Source organism: Diabrotica undecimpunctata, chromosome 9, assembly GCF_040954645.1.
Source record: "Diabrotica undecimpunctata isolate CICGRU chromosome 9, icDiaUnde3, whole genome shotgun sequence".
Classification (NCBI taxonomy): Eukaryota; Metazoa; Arthropoda; class Insecta; order Coleoptera; family Chrysomelidae; genus Diabrotica; species Diabrotica undecimpunctata.
Window position 1 is genome coordinate 22,833,710 of NC_092811.1, and position 26,212 is coordinate 22,859,921.

Here is a 26,212-nt window from a genome sequence, read left to right on the forward strand (position 1 = left end):
GGGAAACTAACCGGTAAAAGTGGTAATCTTTTTTGCATCTCTTTAGGGTCCCAAAATTCAGCAAAATTCAGCTTGATCGTATGATTTATAGATGTTTAATCTCTGAAGACTAGACTAACTGTAAGACTGGAGAAATATCAATTACTTGGAGTGATCACACAAGGGAAGATACAAAGAAAAAGAAACCCAGAGGCCGAATGTTCTGGCTGAGAAATTAAAGAAGGTTGCAGCCTATTAGACCTCTTTAGAAATGTATCTAATATTCAAATAGCGACAAAGATTTCTAACCTCTGATATGGGAAAGAACCTAAAAAAAATGTCTAGAAACGACTAAAAAGCATAGGTGATGATTATAATGCTTAAATTTCCAATAATGTGAATAATACAGGTAATCAAGAAGTAGATAAAAACAAACAAAATAAAAAAGTAGAAGAGAGAAATCTAAAATAAAGACAAACATATAATTCAATATAGAATAAGAACTCTTTTTCTTCTGATCATAATTATTTATAGGTTAACCGAATAAAACGAGGTCAAAGAAAAAATATTAAACCCGACAAATTAACGACTTATTAGTATATTAATCATGTATTAAATCTTTTGCAAAACTCTTAAAAATAGTGTAGAAAACTACTTAATAAACTTTATGTTCACTTTTATTTATTAAAAATTCACTAAATTCACCAACTATTGTCCAAAACTCTTTCGCAATACACTTGACACCGCCCGGCGACCCGGCAAAGGTAAGACTGCAACCTGCGGTGTCTAATTCGAATTATACGGGGGGATACCACCTGTCGTCTTCACCGGAAGTTCAAGTGAACATATACCTACATCAGATATTCGAACCAATTCTGTTCCACATGGCTGCCACCTTCCCACCCTATTATTTTGATATTACTTGCCTTTGATACGGACAGAAATAGTCAGGTATTTGAACAAATGAGAATATAATGCAATGATGTCAATCAAACGATCAGTGAATAAGGTGTTTTAGAATGGATCCGCGTGATGCAGAAAGATTTCTTAATATCTATTATCATGTTTATGAGAAATAAAAAAGTAACGTTCTAAAAGGTATAAAACAAATGTAATTAAGAAACAAACAGTGTTTGAAACTAACGAAATTATAAACAATAATAAGAGTTTATGGACCAATGGTTAAAAAATATTAAAAAAAAATTTCAGCATTACGATAAGGAGTTATTACTAATTGCTATAATTAATCTACAAGCTTTAAATAAAATCCTACGACTAAATACTCCATATTATATATTACTAAGTTACTGTTAAATAACAGAATGTCTTTCAAGAAACCACTTATAGTACATTTGAAAATGATTGATAGCACAAATTTTATTGCGCGTGAGATAAAACCCACTATAACATATAAAACAGTGACGGAGATTTTCTAAAATAAAATACGCAGCATTGTTCTAAAAATGTTTTGGGTTTTACCTAAAAATCCATGTTGGATCAGCGTTTCGACACAGAACTACAAAAATGTCAGCACCAAGTAATAGCGATACTTTCACAGGACTTTAATCCCTGTCCCAAGTCAAAGCCAATGATGGAATTTTTCAAAAATAAGAAAATTAATGTTTTAGATTGGCTCGATAATTAGCTAGACCTCAACCCCATTAAAAATTTATGGACTATTTGCACAGCTAGACAGCGCAAAATCCACTGTACTACATAAATAAAAATGACAGAAGCGGTCATTCAGGTTTGCAGGTAATTTTTTCACCGCTTGCCTTACGAATTAATTTGAGAAAATCTGTGAAAAATGTGACAATTTTTTTATTGGCTTATTTTAATATATAAAAGTAATGAAAATGTAAATTAACAAAAAAATAAAAAAAGCGACATATTAAAGAAAAAAAACCAAAATTATTATCCCGAGTTATTTGGTCACAGGAAAATTAAGTGCTAAAAACGTTGTTTGTCAATAAAAGCATAGGTATATTTTATATATTTGATTTAGTGTGATAATGTTTGAAGCATGGCACAACACATAATGGCACTTGAAAATTAGGACACATATATCTCGTTCCTTTTCGAACTTTTTCTGGTGTTATCCCTTTCTCTACTACACATTGCACAGTGACGTGTGGGATTATTTTTCTTCTGCATTGGAGCAACTTATTCTGGGAAATGTCTATTAGATAAACGAAGAGGCGATAGAGTCGATCCAGGGCGACCAGTTTTTGGCACGATTATACTGGAGTGATAGGTTTTAAATATCATTTCATTCACATCCATGCGAAATTGTGATGGTGTGTATTGTCCTTCATTTTTCTTGTATAACAAATAGGATTTCCAGACACATAAACACATATCAGATGGTAGAATATATTTTTGTAGTATACCTTTCCACGTTTTCTGGTTATAGCTGGCCAACTCTATCAACTCCTCCCATTTTTATAATTGTAGTCACTTAATACTATTGGTTTTAACCTTTGTTCATTTCGTTTTTTTTAAACTAAAGTATCTGTGTTATGGACAGTGGAAAGTATAATTAGATCTCATTTATCTCGCCATCGTAATTCTAATAATTTTCCACGTTAATAACCAATGATATTTCCTTTTGTGATTTTTTTTGTGTGCATGAGTGGTGGCATTTTATTTCTATTAGCTTTTGCGGTTCCATAAGTGTCGTTTTTTTTGTAATCAGAAAATCAGACAGTTAAGGAGAAGAATAAAATTTGTCAGTTACTAGGCAATGGCCCAAGTCGAATAGCGGCTCCATAAGAGATAGCACAATTTGCGATGTAAATCCGTACGTTGCATAATTTTGGTTAATAACAAAATCTGCGACAACAAATCGACGAGTTTTTACATAATACACGTTTTAATATATTTTTTCTTCAAACGTCAAATAATGATGACATTACTTATCTAACTTGATCCTGTCAAAGTTTGATGTCTCCGCCGGCAGCAGTTTTTTTTCCCATTTCTTTACAGCGGAGGAAAAAATGTTGTCATGGCAACAATATGAAACATGTCACAAAGCAACAATACAAATGCCATTAACAACAATTAAACATCATTTTTATTTATAGTAATATTAAAAGTACAATTAGTTAATGAGGCTTTTTCAAAATTGAAACCGTGCAAAAATGTTCCCGATTCTTGATACGCATTGGTAATTGTTGATGATACTGATGGTCGAGAACAACTTTCAGCAATCATTCCCGATGTTGGCAAATCATGAGGGTTTAAAATTTTTTGAGCATTATCGTTCTTATTTCTTATTGAATCCTCTATATATCCTTCGGCAACCGTGCTTGATTTCCAGCCCCCATGTCGTTTGAGACATTCTAGATTTCCGCCTCCATCAATTAAAAGTTGAAGCTGAAGTTCGTCGTAAAGAGTGACCCGTGTATACGCTTGCATCATTTAAATTTAAATAACTAGCTACTTTTTGGGCTACTGCGCTGATCGAATGTATTCCCATGACGCTTCGGTAACACTTTCAATTTTGGTACTTGATAAAAAATCGGTTTTCTGTGAAATTTTCAGGCCGCAGTGATGCATACTTTTTATACAGTTTAATATAGTTTTGACCAATTATCGTAAAAGAACTAATTTGTCGTGTTTTACTGTCTGGGATTTTGATAATTATTACATTTTCTTTATCCTCAATGTCCACAGTCTTCATTTTTACCATTTCGTCGCATCGACAGGCGCCGGTAACCCCAATTAACAAAACAATCTGAAATATTTTTATAATTTAGTAGAGTATACTACATGCTTTGCAATAAAATTTTTTTTTAACTTTAATCCTAAATACAACTTATCTGGCGCTTCAAACAAAAATTTATCAAACTCGTCTTTAGTGAAAACTTTAGACTTCTTTGCAGTATATCCTTCGTTTGTTTTTTTCAGAAAGGCACGTAACTTTAAAAATTTGCTTATATCCACATTTTTTCTAATAACTAACTCGGATTTTATCATAGAGTATCGTGACCACATTGTAGAACATTTCCATTTATTTTCATTTTCCATTATATTAAAATATGCCAGTAAAACGTCTTCGGTAACTTGCCGTACTCTTCTTGTATCGCACCACTCTTGGAAGTGCTTGTACGCTAACCGATACTTTATTCCGGACTTGGAGGGCCCCAAACGTGCTACTGCATCATTAGCCGCGGACTCAATTTCGTTTAGGTTTTCCATTTTTGCACTAGATTTGCGCTTGCGGTTGCAACAACAATAAACTGTCTTTAATAATTGCAAACAACCGTCAAACAACTGTAACCAGGGAGACGCAAATCCCACCGACGACTTAATTATTTTAATTTCTAACATCTAGACGACTTTGATAGTTGTCACAGGTAATTTCGAGTAAAAATAGCGTATGAATTGCACTATTTATGGTTGAAAATTGCTACGTTTGAAGAAAAAATAGTATACTTTATTCGGCAAAGAAACGACTTTTCTTGACTTGCCCTCTATTACGCGCCTCACTTCGTTCGGCGCGTAATATCGGGCGCGTCAAGAAAAGTCATGCTTCTCCGCCTCATAAAGTAATATACTATTACGCCACTATTTAAAACGATTTTAAACGGTTTGATATTGTTCACCTGTTCAGTCAACATTCAGCGCGAGATATTTTGGATTAATAATTTTTGTTAAGAATTGTTTGGAAGAGCATACTCGAGATAAAGTGTTAAGCGGTTAAGGAAAGGTAAAGTTTTCAGGAAAGCAGTAATTGCAGCCAAAGGGGGACATATTTCTTAGTAAAGGATGTAAGTTTACCTTTATAGTTTTGTCAATATATAATTTTTTCTAAATAAACTAGTGTTTTTTTTATTAAAACAGTCTATGACTCAGTTTATTAGCACAGAACTGTAGTTGTCGCATTTATGGAAGCTGCCTTTTTATGTCGCCTGGACTAACTGGGAAACTTATAAATACCTATTCTAAGTTAAAATCACATAAAACCATGCAAGTCCAAGATAAATGAGCTGAATGAAGTAATGTACAGATTTACAATAGTTATTTTTAATCGTAAAGGAATAGGCTTAGATGAAAATATAAATGACAAACTAGAAAACCTTAAGATAAACATAACCGCCATACCGTATGTCCCTAAAGTTTTCAGAAAATTTTAAACTTAAAAGTATTATTGGTAGGAAGCATTGGATCACGTTGCCATTAAAAACCAAAGTTAGTAAACAACTTAAAAGATATAAAAAATTTAGTGCTCAAAATATTTCTATGTTTATTTACTGGGAACAGAGAATAATTCAGAGTATGAAGAACCAATTAGGAAACAAAAATTTCACAGCTCTTTGTTGGGCGTGTCCGCGGTGAAGCTCTTACAATTATGCTGACAATTACGTTGACAGGTGTCTTACAAAGCTTGTTCAATTTATAAATACGCATCACACAATGATGAAAGCGTATTTTGGTCCGGCCTAGCATCATGCCATTACGCCAGGAGAACGAGAGACTGGTTAACTGCTCAAAATATAAATTTTGTTCCCAAGCGTCCGTAATTTGTACCCTCCAAATGTGCCTCAGGCGAGGCCTATCAAAGAGTTTTGGGCTGTTTTCAGTCGAATGGTGGATAATAATAGCTGGGAAGCCCAAAATGAAGATCAGCTAAGGCGAAGAATTTTGCAAAAATTTCGTGAGATCGATTTGGAAACAGTTAACGGACCTCTTTCTGTTCCATTAAAATACATTATAAATCTTTAATATATAGACTTAATTTCTTGTATTTAGTTATAAAATAAGCCTAATATACAATAAGAAAATACATATTTATTTTTTCCGAAAATTTTAGGGATATGCGTCAAATGAAACAAAAAAGGGACTTTAAAAGGAACTAAAAATTTTAATGATGACTAGAACTCCAGATAATGGATTTATAAAACTTAAATAAAATTGATACGCTGTTTCTGAACCCTAGAACACTAACCATTCGTAAAATTGACGAAAGCTGATTGGTTTTTTAGGAATTAGCAACCTTGCACGAATTCTAGATGCATGTTTATTGGAGTAGCTTCGGTAATCAGTCTGCTGAGTACATTCACGGTATAGTTACATTTCTTTGTGCAGTCGTTATCCTCAAGATCTCAGTTGCTTCGTATTTTTTACAAAAGGTTAGTGTTAACGTAATTTTTTTAATCTTAGTATAACTATTTTCTTTTCTTATTCACAGACAATTTAATTAAAAAATGGCTAGAAAATTTGACGATAAAAGGCCCTTAATCCGATTGGAATTGGAATTGGAAGCCGAAAAAATATTGATGGGTGAATTTGATGATGAGAGCCTGCAATCAAATGACGATACTTCTACTAATTCAGAGAGTGAAGATAGAGTGCAAAATTATTTCAGTCCGTCTGAATCGGAGTACAAACCAGAATTTTCTGGTGACGAAAACAGCGATTTTCAGCATAGCAGTCCTAAAACGAAAAAAAAGAAAGTCTAATAAACATTATACTTCTGTTTCTATTTCTAGTACTTCATGTAGAGTTTAATATGAGATTTCTTCGGTGGAAACCGACATTCAACAAGAACATTCATTTCAGCAAATTACAACTCAGCCTCATCAAAACGAAAAACGTAATGAAGAAGTGAGTTTTCAACAAGTGAAAGAGCAAGAAACCCAAGACAATGTGAACGAATCTGAAACGTACTACAAAAAGGAGTATTTTGCATATTGTTCAAGGACCATCTAAACAAGAAAGAGATGCTTATACACCATTAGATATATTTCAGTATTTGATGAATGATTCTCTGTACGAAAAAACTCTGGTGTTGCACACCAATAGTTAAATCAGCCTAAAATCTAACAATTTTAAAGTTGCTAAACATATTAATTCTCTTGTAACAAGAGATGAATTAAATGCTCTTGTTGGACTCCTTATATTTTCTAGAGCACAAAAAGATATTCATCTTCTCCTTAATGCCTTAAAAATGTCTCGCTACGTTTATAGAGCAACAATGAGCTGCGAAAGATTTGATTTTCTTTTACATAATCTTAGGTTCTATAATAAAATCACAAGAACTGAACGAAAAAATTTAGATAGGTTTGCCCCTATCCGGGAAATATGGGATGACTTTATTTTTAATTGTAAAGAGTCCTATCGCCCAGGTAGCTATGTAACCATTGACGAGCAGTTATTAGCTTTTAGGGGACGGTGTCCTTTCAGGATGTATATCCCGAATAAGCCGGCCAAGTACGGAATTAAAATTGTGATGACTTGCGACGTGGATACCAAGTACATGATAAACGCGGAGCCCTATCTCGGCAAACATACGCACACAAATGGGGAGCCTCTAGGAGAATACTATGTTAAAAAGTTGTCTGAAACTATTTACGGAAGTTACCGAAACGTCACAATGGATAATTGGTTTATTTCAGTTAACCTTGCAGATACTACTTTGAAGCCTCCTACAAGAGAAGACGTTATTGTCGTATAAATCCAAAACGAACAAAACCTAGTTTTATTAACAATTGATGAAGGCTCAGTTGTTTGTCCAACTACTAAAAAACCCGAAACATTATTGCACTATAACCAAACAAAGGTTGGTGTAGACACTTTGGACCAAATGTGTGGCCATCGAAGTTGCTCCCGAAAAACTCGAAGATGGCCGTTATGTATATTCTATGGTATGATCAACATAGCGTGTATAAACTCTTGGATTATATATAATCATAATTTATCGAGGAGTAATCAGGAACCAATGACAAGAAAGGCTTTTATGTTAAATCTACATCAACAACTCACAAGATTATGGCTTGAAAATCGTTTTGCGATGCCTACTTTGCAACGCTCAATGAAGCTTCTCATTAGCGAGATAATTCAAATTCCTTTGGAAGTTACTAACGTCAATCAACCTTCTAACAAACCTACTGCATGCTATATCTGTCCCTCCAAAAAAATAAGAAAAATGACGTCTCTTTATTGCAGTCTCTTTATTGTAAGTGACACCGTCGAAGAAGCTACAGAAAAACTACAAAATTCAATAAATAAAATCCATGAATGGACCAAAAAATGGAAAATTAAACTGAATGAGAATAAATCAGTCCATATAAATTTTACCAATAAGAGAATTAATAATATTCCTATTAGAATAAATGATGTCCAAGTGCCTATTGCAACATCAGCAAAGTACTTGGGGATCACTCTTGATGCGAAACTTCGCTGGAAAGCTCACGTGAAGAAGAAAAGAGAAGAACTAGGCATCCGCTACAAGGAAATGTATTGGTTAATGGGAAGACATCCCTCTCTATCCATAAATAATAAACTCCTAATCTATAAACAAATACTGAGACCAGTATGGACCTATGGCTGCCAACTCTGGGGCTGTGCCAAGCCTAGTAACATCAAAGTAATCCAGATATTCCAGAATAAAGTACTGAGGAACATCGTAGATGCGCCTTGGTACGTTAGGAACAACGACCTTCACCGGGACCTCAAGATGGAAAACGTCAATCAGATAATCAAGAAATTTGCAGGGAGCCATGAACAACGACTCCATCATCATGTAAACGTCGAGGCTATCCAGCTCCTCGACAATACGAACCTAGAAAGAAGGCTCAAAAGAACAAAGCCTTTTGAACTGGTATAATGAGTGAGTGAAAAGCAGAGTAAAGTGTTGTGCGAGTATGCATGCTAAATTGAATGCTAGTTATTAGAAATAATAGGAAAGATACTAGTGAGTAGACACCTAATTTTAAGATTTCATTAGTAATTTAAGTTAACAAATTGATAATTGGTCTTACTGACCAGATTTTAATGTAAGTACACTTCTGTGCCTTTAGTAAAAAAAAAAAAACTGCAAACGAGCATTTTGCGCAGGACATCGTGCTCGTTGTACCTGTGACGTACATAAACAAATTTTGAATTTGTTTTTTCATATTTTATGCATATTATGTTTCTTTGTTTATTTAAAAAATTTATTAAAATGTCATCTTAATTTTTTGTTTTACTTTTTTGGAATTGAAAAAAATTCGTAAATATTACGAATAGTTAGTGTCTACGGGGTTAATGAACATTATTTTCTAAATTAAAACCTTATAGTATGTCTTTCGACAAAAAATCATTTCAATGACTTTCTGGTATCTTTAAAAAGTTTAAATTCCACTTTTGAACCCGGAACTGCTCATTTCACTGTTTTATACGCGAATAAAATTTCAAATAAATATAAAAGTGATATAATTTAACCGCGCGATGGCCAAGACGGGCCTATAAAGTCTGAAACGGTTGAGTAAATTGGCGGGAACACTTCCTTGCGTGCACCAAGTGCCTACCTATTGTTCTCCTCGAGTTATGTAGAAGCAGAAGCTCTCAAGGTAGAGGATGTTGGTCGGAGTCTGATGGAACGAACGACGACAGTGAGCACGACGTGTAATTAAAAGGAGTTTGTATCGTTGAAAAGTGAAAAATAGAGTGAATAGCGTGTTTTATTCGCGCTATTTAAATGCGATGGGTAATATTTCGTGATATTGTTGCAAATACTCTCGCGTACAATGCAGTACGATGTTGAAAGCGAATTGGGTCTTACAATTTTGTCGTTAATTGTGCTGCGTTATGCATCGGTGCACTTTATTTGACAGAAATCTTTGCAATTTAATTGTAATATGTTCTTTAATGACGAGTTTACTTCAAAATGAAACTGCATGTGGAAGGTAACTACCTGTTTTGCAGCTTTCAAGGGTATCAAGTTGTTGTCAATGATCATTATTATTTTGATTTTAGACGTTTTACGTGAGTTTCGAATTTTGTTACGGTATTCCATTCTTATAAATATTAGAATCGGTGCAGTCATGTTCTGTGTGTGTATGTGTGTGTGAAAGATATGGCACGGAAAAAAGTCCATCAGCCACAGAATGTTTTATTTACGTTTAAAGATATTTTTTTTTTGTTCTTGTTTGTAACTTTTTTCTAGATATATGTATAAATCACTGAAGTTATACTAATTTATGTTTCTACTTTTACGTCTTTAATAAAATGCATCAGCAATTCTAAGGTTTCTCTATTAGCAGTTGCCAAAATGTGTAATAGACTTACCGGAAGCAAAGATTTCATTTCAATAAGAGTTTGAATTAATTTATTAGATTTTTCTAAATATTTGTTGCATCCAAAGAAAATATGGTTAAGATCTCCGTAAGAACTTATATCACAACTGCAGGATGGTGCCGGTAATATTCCAAGCTTAAATAAATGCGATGCGAATCGACCATGATTCGTTTTTAAGCGAAATACACTTGCCTATAAGAATTTGGTAGTAGTCGAGTGATTGAATATGTATTGAGGTCGGATTGGTAAAGTGGGGTGTAAAGTTTTCAACAATCTTCTTCCATTGCTGTTCCCATTTCAGCCGTATTTTATTTTTTATTAAGTTAGATATATCCCTTACTGTATAAATATTGCAAATGACTCCATTCTGCACTGCTTTCTTATCTAGAGTATCAGCTTTTTCATTCCCTGGTATACCTACATGACCTCTAACCCAAATAATGGTTATATTTAAATTTGCAATCATGTTTCTTAAACAAAATAACATAGAAGAGTTCATTTCTTCAAATTTTGTATTTTTTATAGAGTCTAATGCAGATTTAGAATCTGTTAATATTACTCCTTTGTGTATGTTACTTAATGTTAAACAAGTAACACCTTTTATAATTGCAAAAAGCTCGGCAGTATAAAATGCTACAAACAGGTGGTAATTTATATATCAATGATAGGTTTGCATTTTGGATAAATACACCACCACCAACACCTTCCTTCGTCTTAGATCCATCTGTAAATATAAGTTTTGTTATAGAAATCACCTAGTGTAGATTTTATGAGGATGTGATTTATTTGATGAGATTCGGTATACTTGGGAATTATGTATGGCCTCCAGAAACTTTACTACAAGTCTTACCAGAAATTATGCAGGTTCTTACATCGACAATTGATGAATCGATCTTAAGGGTTAAATTACTAGAGCAAATACCTTACATTGCCGCATGTTCGAGTGAAGTGCCTGCATTTAAGAACATCGTCAGTGATCACATTATTCCTTTCGTTGTAAGAAGTTTAGGATGTTCGGAAAATACTCTTGTTACTTACTCGACTCTAATCCAACTGATAGAACAGGGTTTTATTTCAAAACTACAAGCCTAAATCCAAGTGTGTCCCACAATTTTGGCGCTCACCAAGTTAGAAACCACCACAGATGTAAATAATAGTGCTATTAATTTAATGAGCAAATTAGAGCTCCATTACTTGGCCGAGATGTAACGGAACGTGTTTTCCTCTGGAGGTTCATAGACTTATGCTCCAGTCTAATATTTCAGATCCGTACAGTTTGTGCGAGAAGATATTGGTGCCAAAATACCTTACACTATGCACAGACGACGTATGGGGAGTGAGAAAGACTTGCACAGAAGCCATAACTTATGTGCGTGTGCATGCAATCAGAACACAAGAACTCTCAAATTAGCTCCAACTTTTGGCGTCCTACTTAAAGATGACTGTCGATGGGTTAGAGTTTCGGCTTTCCACTTGTTAGGTCCTTTTATATCAACTTTTGCCAATCCGCCCATAACCAAAATGGATTAAAGTAACAACAAATTTGGTTTTAGTTAATGGAGAGGGTGCGAAGTTTATGATTTCTGTTACAACACCATTATTATCATTGCACGAAAGATTTAGCGTTAATAATCCAAAAGAAGAAAACATTATGATGAATCTGTTAAATTTGGATTTGGAAGAGACTGGTTGGATTGAAAAATCAAAGATGACGATATCCCGGGGAGTTCTTCAGACACAAAAAGCGAAAAATAGTTCTGAATCTTCCGACACAGTTGCAAATTCTGACGGTAATGTTGAAAACCTAAACGATAAAGATTCAATAGAAGATCCAAAGACCACCCCAAATGTGATAGTGTGTGATAATATTAGCGAAAAAATAAATAACCAATTACCAGATGCAATGCAAAATATTAAATTAATTGTAAATAATTCTAATTTAAATATTGAACATAGTACAAACGTTAACAATGAACTTAGTCAATTAAATTCGAATGTCACTACAGAAGATAAAATCACTAATACGAATAATGGAGAAAATGATTTCACGATCAAATATGTGAATAGATCTCCAAAAATAATGAAATTTCGTCCATAATTCTTTTGCACCAAAATTTACGGATTGGATTTACGGATTCTTATGTATACAAATCTAAACTCTCTTATGTCCAAATTTAATGAATTTATAAGTACTGTTAAACTTTTTAAACCTTATATTATTCTCCTAACAAAAACGTGGCTTAATTCTTCCATCTCCGATGCTATTGGAAACATTGTTAATTTTACTATATTTTGTAGAGACAGAGGTAATCATCAAGGGGGAGGAGTATGCATCTATTTAGCAAATTAAAATACCAATACTTTTTCCATCAGTAATAAAACAATAGATGTACCCATATAGAAATTATTCACTTACTTATTACTAATAACTCCTTCATATTTAATATAGTTTGCATATACCGACCTCCGGATACAGTACTTACTCAGGACAATATACTTATTGACAAACTTGAGGAATTATCATCCATTGAAAATCTCATTGTTGTTGGAGATTTTAATTTTCCAGAGATTAACTGGCCCATTATTTCCAAAACTGGTACTATCAATTCCCAAGATTTGTTTAAAAACTTTATCATGAACTCAAGTTTATTACAACTGATAACTGAACCTACAAGGTTTAGAGCCAACAATAATTCTTCAATTTTAGATTTATTTTTCACAAATGACAACCAATTAATTTCTACACTTGAAGTGTCCTCTCCTTTGGATCTTTCTGATCACTCGCTTATTACTCACATTCAACTTAGTTTAACACCGCTATATAAAAATAATTTCGTAACGTATACCACTACCGATTTCTTTAATGTAAATTCAGTTTTATCCCAGCTAAACTGGCAATCCATTTTTCTTAATTACTCTGATCTATCGTCAATGTGGGACTCTTTTCTTCATACTGCTATTACAACAATTTCTGATCATACGACCAAACGGCAGCTATACAGAAATCGACTAAAACCTTGAATTAACCTCTCAACTACCTATTTAATTCGACAAAGCGAAAGCTTTGGCGAACATATAAGCTTACTGGTTTCCTTGATGATTTTCTCGTTCACCGTATTTTTTTCTAATTGAGTCAAACAGTCGTTGATAAAGTTAAGAACAAAATTTAAAGAATCTATCATTGTAAGGGGTAATAGTAAAAAAGTTTACCGGTACATTCGCACATCTTTATCTTCTAAAGTGTCCATACCATTACTTCAAAAAGCTGACGGGTCTTTATATGCTTCGAATAACTTAAAAAAGAAAATAAACTTGATTGCATAATTATCGTAGAATCAGCCTGTCAATATTCCTATTGTCGCTAAGGTCATGGGATCGATTACTTCGAAAGCTATGTAAGAGTTTCTTATTTAAGAAAATGTCATCCCTCACCAACAGCATGGCTTTTTTAAAGGTCGTTCAACGATCACAAACTTACTACATTGTGTAAATTATTGGTCATTATCTTTAAACAATCAAACAATCGGCATACTGTCCATGTAGTCTACTTAGACGTCTCCAAAGCTTTCGACCGTGTTCCAAAACTTCGATTACTAGCTAAATTGGATCACTATGGTATCCGCGGAAAGTTAAACATTTATATTAAAGATATTCTATCCGACAGTTACTTCAGGGTTCGTGTTGGAGAAGACCTTTTATTAGATAAGCCAGTCAAGAGTAGAATTTCACAAGGATCAGTACTTGGACCGCTACTTTTTGTGTTTACACTAGTGATCTTCCGCTCATTGTATCCAGTAAGGTTTCCTTTTACGCTGATGACACGAAATGATATGTGAATCCAACTATTAACCAACATGTTCTTCAACAAGATCTTTACGCAATATTTAAATGGTCCTCAGAATGGCTACTTCCGCTTAACATTGAAAAATGCGTTGTTCTACATATCGACAAAAATAACCCATCACTACCGTACTTGATTAATGGATATCACTTAAACTCGGTAACCTTCGACAACGATCTGGGAGTGATAATTAATAGTGACTTAAATTGATATGATCACATAGTGTCGGTGTGTAAACGTGCAAACTCGAAACTGTTTTTGATCCATAAATGTTTTACACGTATATATCTAATCTCTGTTAGTAAACTTTACTCAATATGCTTTAGATCTATTCTTGAGTTGGTCGGGCCAGTGTGGAATTCAGATCTCAGTCGCGATAAAATCAAAAATGTTTAGCGTAAAGCCACAACACTGACATACGGCCGTGTAAGACCTTATTATGAAGATAGACTATCCATGGCTCACCTCACAACATTCGAGCAGCAACGTCTTCGACTTCCGTAATTATGACTTCCTTATTTTAAAACATAATTTTGAGATAAAAACCATATTCATTTTCAATTAAGACGAAAGATTTGGAGGCCATCGTTACAAATTAAAGAGGAACTACTGATACTGATATTTAATATCTGAGGATCAATTTGGATCAAGATACCATCTCGGCAACTAGGGTTAATATCTTAAAAAATAAACTTGATAGTGCTTTATTTTATTCATAAGATTGTGTTATTTTAGAACCGTCTTATTAATTTATTTTTTCACAATTTTTGTATGAGGTACTTAATTATAACTTTATAATTGGTATTAGTTTTATAAGAATATTTTTCTTTGTTTTCTGAGCATAATGTGAGCTCGCTTCTCTGCTCTCATTTGTTATATAATAGTAATATTATTATTCAGTAGGTAATTGTGCTACAAGATAATTTATTATCTTGAAAAATATACCATTATGTCAATTATTAATTGAATTTTAGGGTTTGAAACGTTTAAAAACGTAGGTTTTTGCAAATCATTTTTTTTTAAATATTAACATTTTAGAAATTCGAACATTATCTCTGTACCAGAAAAAAAAATCATCACTTATCTATATCCTAGGATGTAGAATCATATACAAATATAGTATACAATCTAAAATGTGTCAGAAAAAATAGCATCATAACCTTAAAATATTTATAAATTGATATTTATCTACTGTTCAAATATCAGCTTCACCTTTAAATTCCACGATATTGTTTGTTCTCCTTAAATATTACCGATTTTGGTTAAAGGTTAAATATTAACTAGAGTCTTCGAAGATTTTAGCAGATTTAGATTAATTTCCGTAGCGATTGAGCTCTTGGTTTGATATAATCTATGCTGATGAATGTATATAAGGAGTTAGTAGTTAAGTATATTTTCCTTTGGAACTTCTACGAATTTATAATATCGGAAGATTAAAACAGAATTCGATCTAATAATAAATAATATAAAATTTGCGAAATCTTTTATTTATTTTTGAGAATTATTTACTAGGAAACTTTTTCCAATTTCTTCTCCTGGGAAGAGGGAGAGAATCTATCTTCCTACGACTGTTAAGTCTCGATTCGCCCTTTGTTTGAGGTAGTCGCATAAATTAATTTTTAATACTTAATTATTAAGTAACCAGTTTTTGTTCGAAACTTTATCGTTAATTACTAATTAGTACTGTTAATTATCAGTGTTCTATTAAAACGAAAATAAAATAACATAATTAATCTTTCCTTAAAACACCAGCAAATAAATCCATAGGTGTCCTATAAACAATTTTCGTGATGTATAAAACATTTAATTGTGATACAGGATAAACGACAATGAGCAAATCGTGATAGACACAGACAATCCTTTCCTAAAATCATATAAAGTGAGCAGATCTCCGATGAGAAAATCACATTTAGAAGAAAATTTCACTACCTTGTAAATATGTACTATGCAATAACCATCGAGTAGTACAACCTCGTGTAGTGAATCACAAAGCAATGAAACCTGCACAACAAATATTATATTGCCTCAAGAGATAGAGTCGACTGACAACTAACACGAACAACTGTCACAACTATATAACATTGTTCTGAAGCTATTTTCTTGTGGCATTTTAAATTAATTACTATTTAACTGGGAATAAGCCACAATTAAAGGTTAAAATACGTTTATTTAATAAAATAAAAATAAATAAAATAAACGTATTTTAACCTTAAATTGTGGCTTATTCCCAGTTAAATAGTAATTAACTATATAACAATCCATAATATCGCCATAAAAATTAAGAGCAAGAATGGAAACTGTTTAACCCCGCAAAAGAGCAAGAAATGACAGCTCCAAAGACGATAAACAACTAATATTTTCGAAACATAACCAAAGGACTCAACAAAAAAACCACCCAATAATATACCTACCAGACAAAGGTAGAAAGAACATTTCGAATGATGCTTCGTAATATGGATCAAACAGCAGACAAAAAGGCTTTAAAACATAAGTTAGGAAAAATGGGACACGAAGCAACTAATATAAATAAGAATGGATCCAAAACAGCGCTTCCTTTTTTATGTAGAACTAAAAACTACATCAAATAATAAAGACATATCGTCCCATGTATGGTAAAGTAGCGAATCTGCGAAATTCACGAAATTGCATTAACCGGTTAGGATTACATATTACAACTACATTTACAGTCTGTTAAAGTATTGAATATGTATCTTCAATATTAAACTCACAATTAACTGGTTCAAAGTAACGTATGTGCTTGTCTTTCAACTTTTGCAACAGTGAACTTACGAATAATTAGATTCGTAAGTTTACCGTTGGGATTTATTAGGTTCTACACGTCCAAAATTACGAATATTGCACATTCGCGAGTTTAGTATAAAGAGAACTAATATTTTTATATTACTGGACGGACTATAAAAAATGTAAACAAAACCACATCCATGAGTAAAATTTACTAAGTAAAAAACTAATTTACCATAGATTTTTTGAACCGGGACACAGTCAAATGGAATGTGATTCAATACACGCTAAAATTGAGCAAAAGGTTAAAAACGTTCCAGTGTGCACAACAGAAGGTTGGACTCAAGTTATAAGAACAGCTCGCAATAAACCTCACCCATTTGAAGTTAACCCTTTAGTGCACCAAGAATTTATGGATTTTTGCCCAGATAAACGTAATTTTCGTGGTGAAGACAACAGTAACACAAGTGTACCATTTAGAAAAGCAGTTTGGTTTATGTACAAAAAAAAAACAGATCTAAATGCTGTATTCGTTAAAACGAACTATGAAGAAACGACACCCTTTGTCAAATATGTACTTAAATTACAACGAGGTCGTCCATCAAACTTCAAACTAGCTACGCCTTATACTAATCACCTCCCCATTTCCATTGCCAAATACAGAGACCTGAAAAAGTTATGCGAAGATCTACAGATTCCACGTGCATACCATGGATTTTATGAAAGCCTTCCTACCCAAACTCTTATAAGGGATACTCTGCCTGAACCAGATATTTCAGAAGAATCTGAATATGACGACACAATATAATTATATTGCTTTTTGTTGTAATTTTTAAGTTTTGTGTTTGGTCATGGTTTTATTTTCATATTTTTTATTTTGTATTATGTTTCCTAGTAGCTGTCAATAAAAATTATTAGTAGTTAGTACCTATGTTATGATTATGTGAATTATATCAATTTTTTCGCATATAAGCTTTACATTAATTGTAGGAAATGGTGCTTAATATAAATACTAAAGTATATTCAATACTTTACATTAGCCTAAGTATATTGGACTAAGGGATAATTTTGCAAAAGATAACTAACGAATCTGCGTTTTTTTGCTTTGATAAAGGATATTGACTGTTAGATTAAGTTAATTATATAAAGACACATTTATAGAATCTAATACAAAAATGTCGTTTATTTAGGTTAATATCCCTATTTTTCACATTAACTTGAAATGTTTTTTAGCTCTCCTGTAAAATTTCAATTTTGCAGATTCGTTACTTTACCATACGAGGGACGATATATGAAGTAAAAGTACTTCAAAACATGATTGTATTCTTTAAATCACCACATCGAAAGCATCAGGTATCCCAACGATTTACAGCTAGCGCCTCAGAAAACTGAGGTGTTAGTTCTCAAAGGGAGCCGGGAAAAATCCTCTCATTGCTTTATAGTGGAAGGTGTGGAGGTTGCACCGGTTAAATCGATTAACTATCTGGGAGTCTGGTTGTCGGAAGGACTAAGGTTCGGAGTAGACATCCAAAGGAAGGTGGAGAATGCGAACCGAAATCTGGAGATGTTGATGCGGCTAATGCCAAACATTGGAGGCCCAGGTAGTACCAAAAGAAGGGTGCTAAAAAGAGTTTTCCAGTCGGTGGAACCTACGCTGCCCCCGTGTGGTGTAGCGTACCGAACACTGCGAATTACGCTAAGATGACGGAAACTGATAGGACGGTTTCAAATAAGGCTCTATATGTCATTTGAGCGGTGATACCGATCTTTTGTTGTGCAAAGAGCGAGCAAGGGTATATGCTAGGAGGATGAATAAAAATATAGATGAGAATGAAAGAGAAAGTATGATAGTAGAGTGGCAGAGAGAATTGGCGAATGATAGCGGAAAGGCGAGGTGGACGAAGGAGCTTATTTCCAATCTGAGGCCGTGGTGGGAATGTAAGTTTAGGAAACTAGACTACTTCCTGACGCATTTTCTGACTAGACATGGTAGTTTTGGCACCTTCACAAATAGAATAGGCAAATCTGCCTAGGCAGACTGTAGATACTGTTTGTGGGGTACCGGACGTTCCTGCCTACATTTTTAACTGTCAGAGATGGGCAAATGAGAGGGGCGTTTTAAAGAGGCAAATGGAAGGTCATAAATTCATAGCAGGCGAAGACTTTAACTGCAAACATCACCACTAAGGCTCTAGGATAAAACACAAGGTGCGTGTTTAATTATATATTTGAGATCTATCAAATTTTCTATTTTTAATATAGGATTGATGTTCACTTATTCTAACATTTAATGGCCTTGATGTAATTAAACACGGATGAGATAATGAACATAGGGTTCAATGAAATGATTCAAATATAGTTCTAAAAGAAACGAGAAGAAAAGAGAAAAATCAAAGAAGCGGCTCTAATTATGCTAAATGAGACCAATTGTGTCGCGAATTCCTCAGCAGAATGTAGTAGGATCTGGTTACCCATATTGAAAGAGGAAGTTATTAAAAGGAAAATACCAGTATTGGTACGTCAATAACATATAGAGAATACATCATTTATGTTTTTTAAATAACAAACACATAAAATCGGAATTTGGTGTTTATTGAAGGTAGACTAAATGCATGATCAAATACTTGCCATTTCGGGATAGTATTATGAGGTTTTTTCCTGGTTTTTTTCCCTCATAATTTACTATGGAATCACTAACAGGAGAATTTTACTGTCATCATGGCATGTATTTGTCTTTTTAAAGACGAATTACATGTTATGATCTTTTCTGACGGATATCCTCAAGTTAAAGTTGATTTCATGTAATCGAATGAACTATCTTATAAGTAAAGCCGTCCCAGGAACGCAACTCAACAATGTTGGCTATATCATTTTAAAGTCGTCTACTTTAAAATGTATAATGTATGTCTGAATTGTCAATATAGATGAGTCAGATAAAATTAATTTATTAGAAGAATTTTTCACTAAGTAACAAAAAACAAAATTAATTACTATTTAAATGGGAATAAACCACAATTAAAGGTTAAAATACGTTTATTGACGTTTCAATTTCCGTATTGAATAAACGTATTTTAACCTTTAATTGTGGCTTATTCCCATTTAAATAGTAATTAATTTAAAATGCCACAAGAAAATAGCTTCAGAACAATATTAATAATATTTGTTATCTTTACTGGGAAAGCACAACAATTTCAGTACCATACCCTATAAAAACAAAATTAGTAATTGAAGAACTTCCATTAGAACAAGTTATGTAATTTTAATTACCTAGTATGTTACACAAGTTTCCTATAACAGACCGACGAATTTCTGGAAAGTAAGAATAAATGGACTGGGAGCAGAAAAACTAAAAGTTATTATCTGGATTGGGAGCTAAAATAGATGAATCTGATACATACAATAGATAAGGATATGCGAAAAGAAGAAGAAAAAGAAGCCGAAAGTGATTTTTGAAAATATTTTAGGTTTCTTTTTTCTAAATTGTTTTCAAATAACGTATATTTTAATATTTGGGTATCTATTTAAAATTTAAACACTAAAATGATGTAAACACAAACTACAAGGACAATTTTTTACTATCAGAGAAACAAATTTATCTGTCTATTGGTAATAAAATTTGTATTTCTAAATAATTACTAAAATGTTCGAAAGATATTCGAATAAAGCCAATTTTTAGATTATTCGAGGTTTTAAAAACAATATAACATACCTATTTCTTGAGTTCTTACAGAAGATGGAAACAACACTGTCACTAAAAGCACAAAAATCACTTTAGTCATTTTATTTAAAAGATTTTAACTTTTAAAGTCCGTAAAAAAATTAAGTGTTACTTCGTTCGCAGTTATTGTATAAACTGTCAATATGACAACTTTAGAAATGGAAACTATGGAATCCAGCTCCTGATTGAATCTAAAATAAAATAAAAGTAAATTTTAGATTTATCTGCAAAAATCGACTAAAAAATTGTCAAAAATATACTATATTATATCCCTATAATCAAAGTTCGGAGTAAGTAACCAATAGAATATTTGTTAGATTTTTAATCAGTAAAAATAACATCAAATGAGTTTTTTAAGCCTTTATAACGAAAAATAAATCCAAATTGTTGAAAAAACGTTTGCTGGTTTCAATGTGTCACATTCTTGATTAGATCACAGAAATATTCTTTGTTAACATCTTTTGCAGTATTGATTATACACACAATAAATTTTAGATGTAAGCTCTAGGATAAGAGGCCATATAAAAATCCAATGGAAGACGAATGAAAGTATAATAAATAACCTAAAATATTTGGGAAACATTAATTCGGAACACAGACATTTAGATAAAGATTGACTATAAAGGGTGGTAAAACAGAAGACACTACAACTATCTGCAAACTTTTATCGAGTAAAATACATATATAAAGAAGATAAGAATAAGAACAAAGAACGCCTAAAATAGGTCTATAAACATGATTCAATCTTATGTAGTTGAAATTGTACTGACGACCAAGAAATTATGAAATCAGAGGTAGAAGATGCTTTAAAAATTGCTAAAATTAGGAAAGTTGATACACCAACTGATATGCTAAAAGAAATAGATGAAGATAACATAAACATACCAGCAAATCTTTTTAATACAATATATAATACTGGAGTGACTTCCGCAAACTGGTACCATCTTTGTTACAATACCTAAAAAACCTTACTTTTCCGCATATCTTTTCATATAATAAGACCTAGATATCACTTCCTTATACCTATAATAGGAGGTAAGATAAAAAAAAAGACTTAGATACCACTTCCTTCGACCTATAATAGGAGGTAAGATCAAAAGATGGACAGAACATTTTACGGAAAAGCTTGAAGGAGATCGGAGAGAGACGAACCTGACATACCATTAGACCAAGCAGACAATAGAGAAAAGACTCCACTAACAATAGCCGAGATTAGAGCAGCAGTAGACAAATTAAAAAACAATAAAGCACCGGGATCGGACCAAATAGCATCGGAGTTACTGAAGGAAGGAGGAGACGCACTACAAAAAACAATACATGACTTAAAAACACAGATATGGTCGAATAAACAGCTACCAGCGGAGTGGAATAGCAGTATTATTGTACCATTACATAAAAAAGGAAATCAGTTAGAATGTGGAAACTACCGTGGAATCACGCTGCTGAATGCAGCATACAAAATAATGTCCAACGTTACTTATGAAAGACTTGATTTATGACTCTGATAAAAGAATCTCTAAAAGTAGAAAGTAGAATTCGGATACAAAATAAATTAACGGAAACAATAGATGTGACAAGAAACTACGCCAGGGAGACGCTCTATCATGCATCTTGTTCAACATCGTACTCGAGAAAATACTGAGGGATATAACAGTCAATACACGATGAACAATCATTAATAAAAGCGTGCAAATACTAGCATTTGCAGATGGTGTTGACATAATCGCAAGATCAAGAAGAGAAATGATAGAGGCATACAACCAAATAGAACGAGCTGCACAAAATAGTGGTCTTAAAATCAATCAGACCAAAGCAAAATATATACAGGTAAGTAAGAACGCAGAAATAAGACAGCCACAAAATATAACAATAGGAGAATTGTTGACAGAACATTGAGCTGGTAAAAAACTTTATATACTTGGGATCCCTAGTCACGTCTGATAATAACGTTGCGGAGGAAGTGAAGAGGCAAATATTTATTGCAAGTAAATGTTAGCATGGCTTAATTAGGCAACTAAGATCAGATAAAGTCGCAAAAAAAACAAAATGCCAAATATATAAAACACTAATAAGACCAGTACTCACATACGGCTCAGAAACTAAGGGCACAAGAGAAAACGGAATATGGCGAAGAAGATACAACTCGGAACTATACAAAATATAGCAGGATCCGGATATTATAACATTCATTAAAATAGGACGGCTGCGTTGGATAGGATATGTAGAAAGAATAAAAGAAGGCGAAATACCAAACAAAATATTCAAACAGATGCCAGTAGGAAAAAGAGCAAGAGGAAGACCGAAACTGAGATACTTAGAACAAATAGAAAATTCTATAACAACCTTAAAAATAACTCAAATTTTAAAGTAATTAAACCCTCTATCGGTGTCCGGCTCCAACTTCCAGAAAAAAGAAGAGAACAGGTAGTTATAAATCGCCTAAGAATTGGTCATACAACATTAACCCATTCAACACTTATTAACGAAGCAGCTACCACCAGAATGCTCATACTGTAGATGCCAAAAAACAGTTAAACACATACTTACAGACTGTCCACTTTACTCGTATGAACGAAGCACCAACAACATTTCTGAAGAACCAGGTCAACTTAAAAATATATTAAACTGTAATTTAACCAATATGATCAAATATCTTAAGAACATTAACCTATTTCATAAAATGTAATTTTTCTTTTAGTTGATAAATTTTTATGTTACCTAGCCTTATAATATGTACACTACGATAATATATTGTAATAAACTTCCGCTAATAACCTTTTACGGTTGATGCTGATTTTTGAAAATAAAAAAAAAAACCTTAAAAATAAAAAACTGGAGAAAAAAAGCACGAAACAGATCAGAATGGAGAAAAATCCTGGAACAGTCCAAGACCCAAAAAGGGTTGTCTAGCCAGTGATGATGATGATGATGAAGATCAAAAGTAGCTTAACTAATTTACTAGAGAATACTTAAAGCAAAGGATTTGACCAAATTGTTGCCGATCTTTGATAGCTGCCAAAGTAACTAAAAAATTTGTTACAAAAATAATATAACTAACCAGGAAGTACGCAAAGCAAAAAATATATATAAAGAGATTGTGTATTCAAAGACATATTCAAAGGAAGAGCATTTTTATTCAAAATTAAGTAACTTGAGAATATACTGAGTGACAAAAAAATAAACACGTATGTTTATTTTATATAATGCTTTAATTTTTTCATATCAACTTATCTTGCCATAAACAACAAGTGATAAATTGTTCAGGTTTATCTGTTCAGTTTTCGTGGTACCAGTGAAATTTTTAATTTCGTGTATGATTGAAAAGTATTTTTTGCTGATTTTTTAGTGACTAGAGTAAGTAGAATTAGCCAGGTGTCTCAACTAAGTGACTTTAAGAGGGGTCGAATTATTGGGATATATGAAGCAAGTTAATAGAAGTTCATAAGAGGACCAACAGATCCTTGCGCAGTATACTACAGTGTGGACAAACATGAACTCAAGAAGGTTATGAAAACCGAGCGAGGGATTGTGTAAAACGTCATAATGGTGCCACAGAACGACAAGATCGCCGATTAAGACTTTTGGCTCTAAGAGATAGATACACTAGTACTCGATTCATCGCACATCAGCGGTTTGAATGGAATGCAAGTATACGAGAGTGTGGCCTTTTTTATTACCACCTACACTGGATGCTATCTCTCACAGCTAAACACTTGCGTAACTGTTTGCTCTGGTGTAGAGAACGAAATCTATGGAATCGGCTATAGAATGAGATAGCATTTAGTGACGAATTTCACTTCTGTCTTTGGATGCACTATAGTTGGCTAAAAGTAAGAAAGTGACGCGGTGAAGAACGTGACCCATAATTTACCAGAGAGCGGCACGTTCACCACTCATCAGAGAATATATGACATCTTATTCTTTAACTAAACACTAGCCAAAATCCGATTTGCAGCAGGACAATGCAAAATAATCGTCAGAATTAATGGATCAACATGACATCAAACATTTACCTTGGCCACCACGATTGTCTTATATATCTCCAATTCCTGATATCTGGGAGATGATAGGTCGCATGCTCTTTAATTTACAATGCTTTCCACAGACTTTCATAGCTCTTATTTACGAAGGTGCAGTAGTCTTCTACAAGAAATCCCAACAGGATATCGACCATCTCATCAGGCGTGTAAATGAGTAAATAAGAAATTGTAAATCTCCAACGCAACCAGCTTCTATAGCATTTACGAATTTGACAACCTAAACCAACCTAAGTTGACAAGCTAAACATTTAGTCATTATACTAGTAGAAGATACACGAAAGATGTACATATACCAAAAATATATATACGAGTATATATAGGTATTTAACTTTTTTTGTCACGCAGTTTACTAATATTGCAGTTTTGTTTGTGTTATTGTCACTAAAATTACAAATATTAAGAATTTAAAATTTTTGTACAGCAATTTAATTAAAAAATATGCTTAAATAAAGCTGTAATATTAAAGGAAATAAAAACTTACCAATAATTAAAACTAATAAAACGATCGGAATACGATACACAGAATATAAAAATTAATTTTCTATTAATACAAAAGATCTTCACAGTTATCTTTTATTAATTAAAAATATAGTAATTAAAAATTCCAATATCTGTATATTATGTGCTATTTTTGTAATTATGATAAAAAAAATCGTAAACAAGTCTCTGGCACCAATTATTGACTAATAGTCCAGCGATTAATGGTAAAAAAGAATATAACCTAACAATTTATAGAATTCTGGTTCCTTGAATTTTCATAAAATTTTGGGATTAATCCTGTGTTACATCTTCTTTAAAAGCTATGTGTCGAGTGTTGCTCTTATTGCTCCTTACGTATAAAGGCCATCTACTGACATATATACATAGACATATTTATGATTATATACATAGATTATAAAAACAAAAAGTAAGAATTTTGAAGGCTGAAATTTGAACGAACCACCATGGATGACAGAAAACGTAAAAGAAATGATACAATAAAAAAACAAAATATATAAGAAATGTTTAACAAATAAAACATTCAGCAATAGAGTAACATATCAAAGGAAAAACGGAGAAGTACGCAATCAATATTAACAATAATAGATGTGCGAATAATAGATTGTGAATAATAGATGTGTAAATTACTTTTGTAAATCATTATTATCAAATAGGTGATAAATATTCATAAATATAATGAGTATAAGAGATATATTATAAAAGTAATTTTAGTTCGGCTAATGGATTAAGTCCACAGTCAAAAGAAACAAACAGCACACACAAACACACACACACACACACACACACACACACACACACACACACACACACACACACACACACACACACGCACACACACACACACATCTAATTAGCCAAGACCAAAGTGGATTTACACTTGGTAGATCTTGAACTTGAACAATTAATAGAAAAAAGAATAGCGGTTGGTACCGAAGTACATCTAGCCTTTATTGACCTAGAAAAGGCATATGATACAGTTCCAAGACTTAAATTGTGGCAAGCTTTACAACAACTCGACATTAGTCCATACCTATTAAAACTAATCACAGAAGTATACAGGGATAATACTACTCACCTAAAAATCGGAAATAGTAAATTTGGACGTGTCCGTTCCGTGTTTTGACACTGTCCGGTAAAAACAACAATAATGTACTCTTATGAGTATATTTATACATTGGCGTTTTCCGAAAGGGGTCCGTCTTGCTTGGCTTGAAATTAATTTCAAACGATATTTTTGTTTTCGGCATTGGCGGTGCACGGAAATGACACGGAACGCACAGACTTGCATAAGCACGATTGTATTGTTTTGTGATTTGTGAACGCGAGTGC

General features: G+C 32.9%; 1 long non-coding RNA gene across 1 annotated transcript in view; it reads right to left on the reverse strand.

Moving 5' to 3' along the window:
* The window catches only part of LOC140451406 (uncharacterized), a 55,921-nt gene extending 30,983 nt beyond the window's left edge, over nucleotides 1-24,938 (reverse strand). Inside the window, exons 1-2 of the long non-coding RNA XR_011952041.1 lie at nucleotides 24,864-24,938; nucleotides 20,334-20,533 (exon numbers count right to left, since the gene is read on the reverse strand). This is a non-coding gene — a long non-coding RNA (uncharacterized lncRNA). The remainder of the gene's footprint in view (nucleotides 1-20,333; nucleotides 20,534-24,863) is intronic.
* Nucleotides 24,939-26,212: the final 1,274 nt, after the last annotated feature.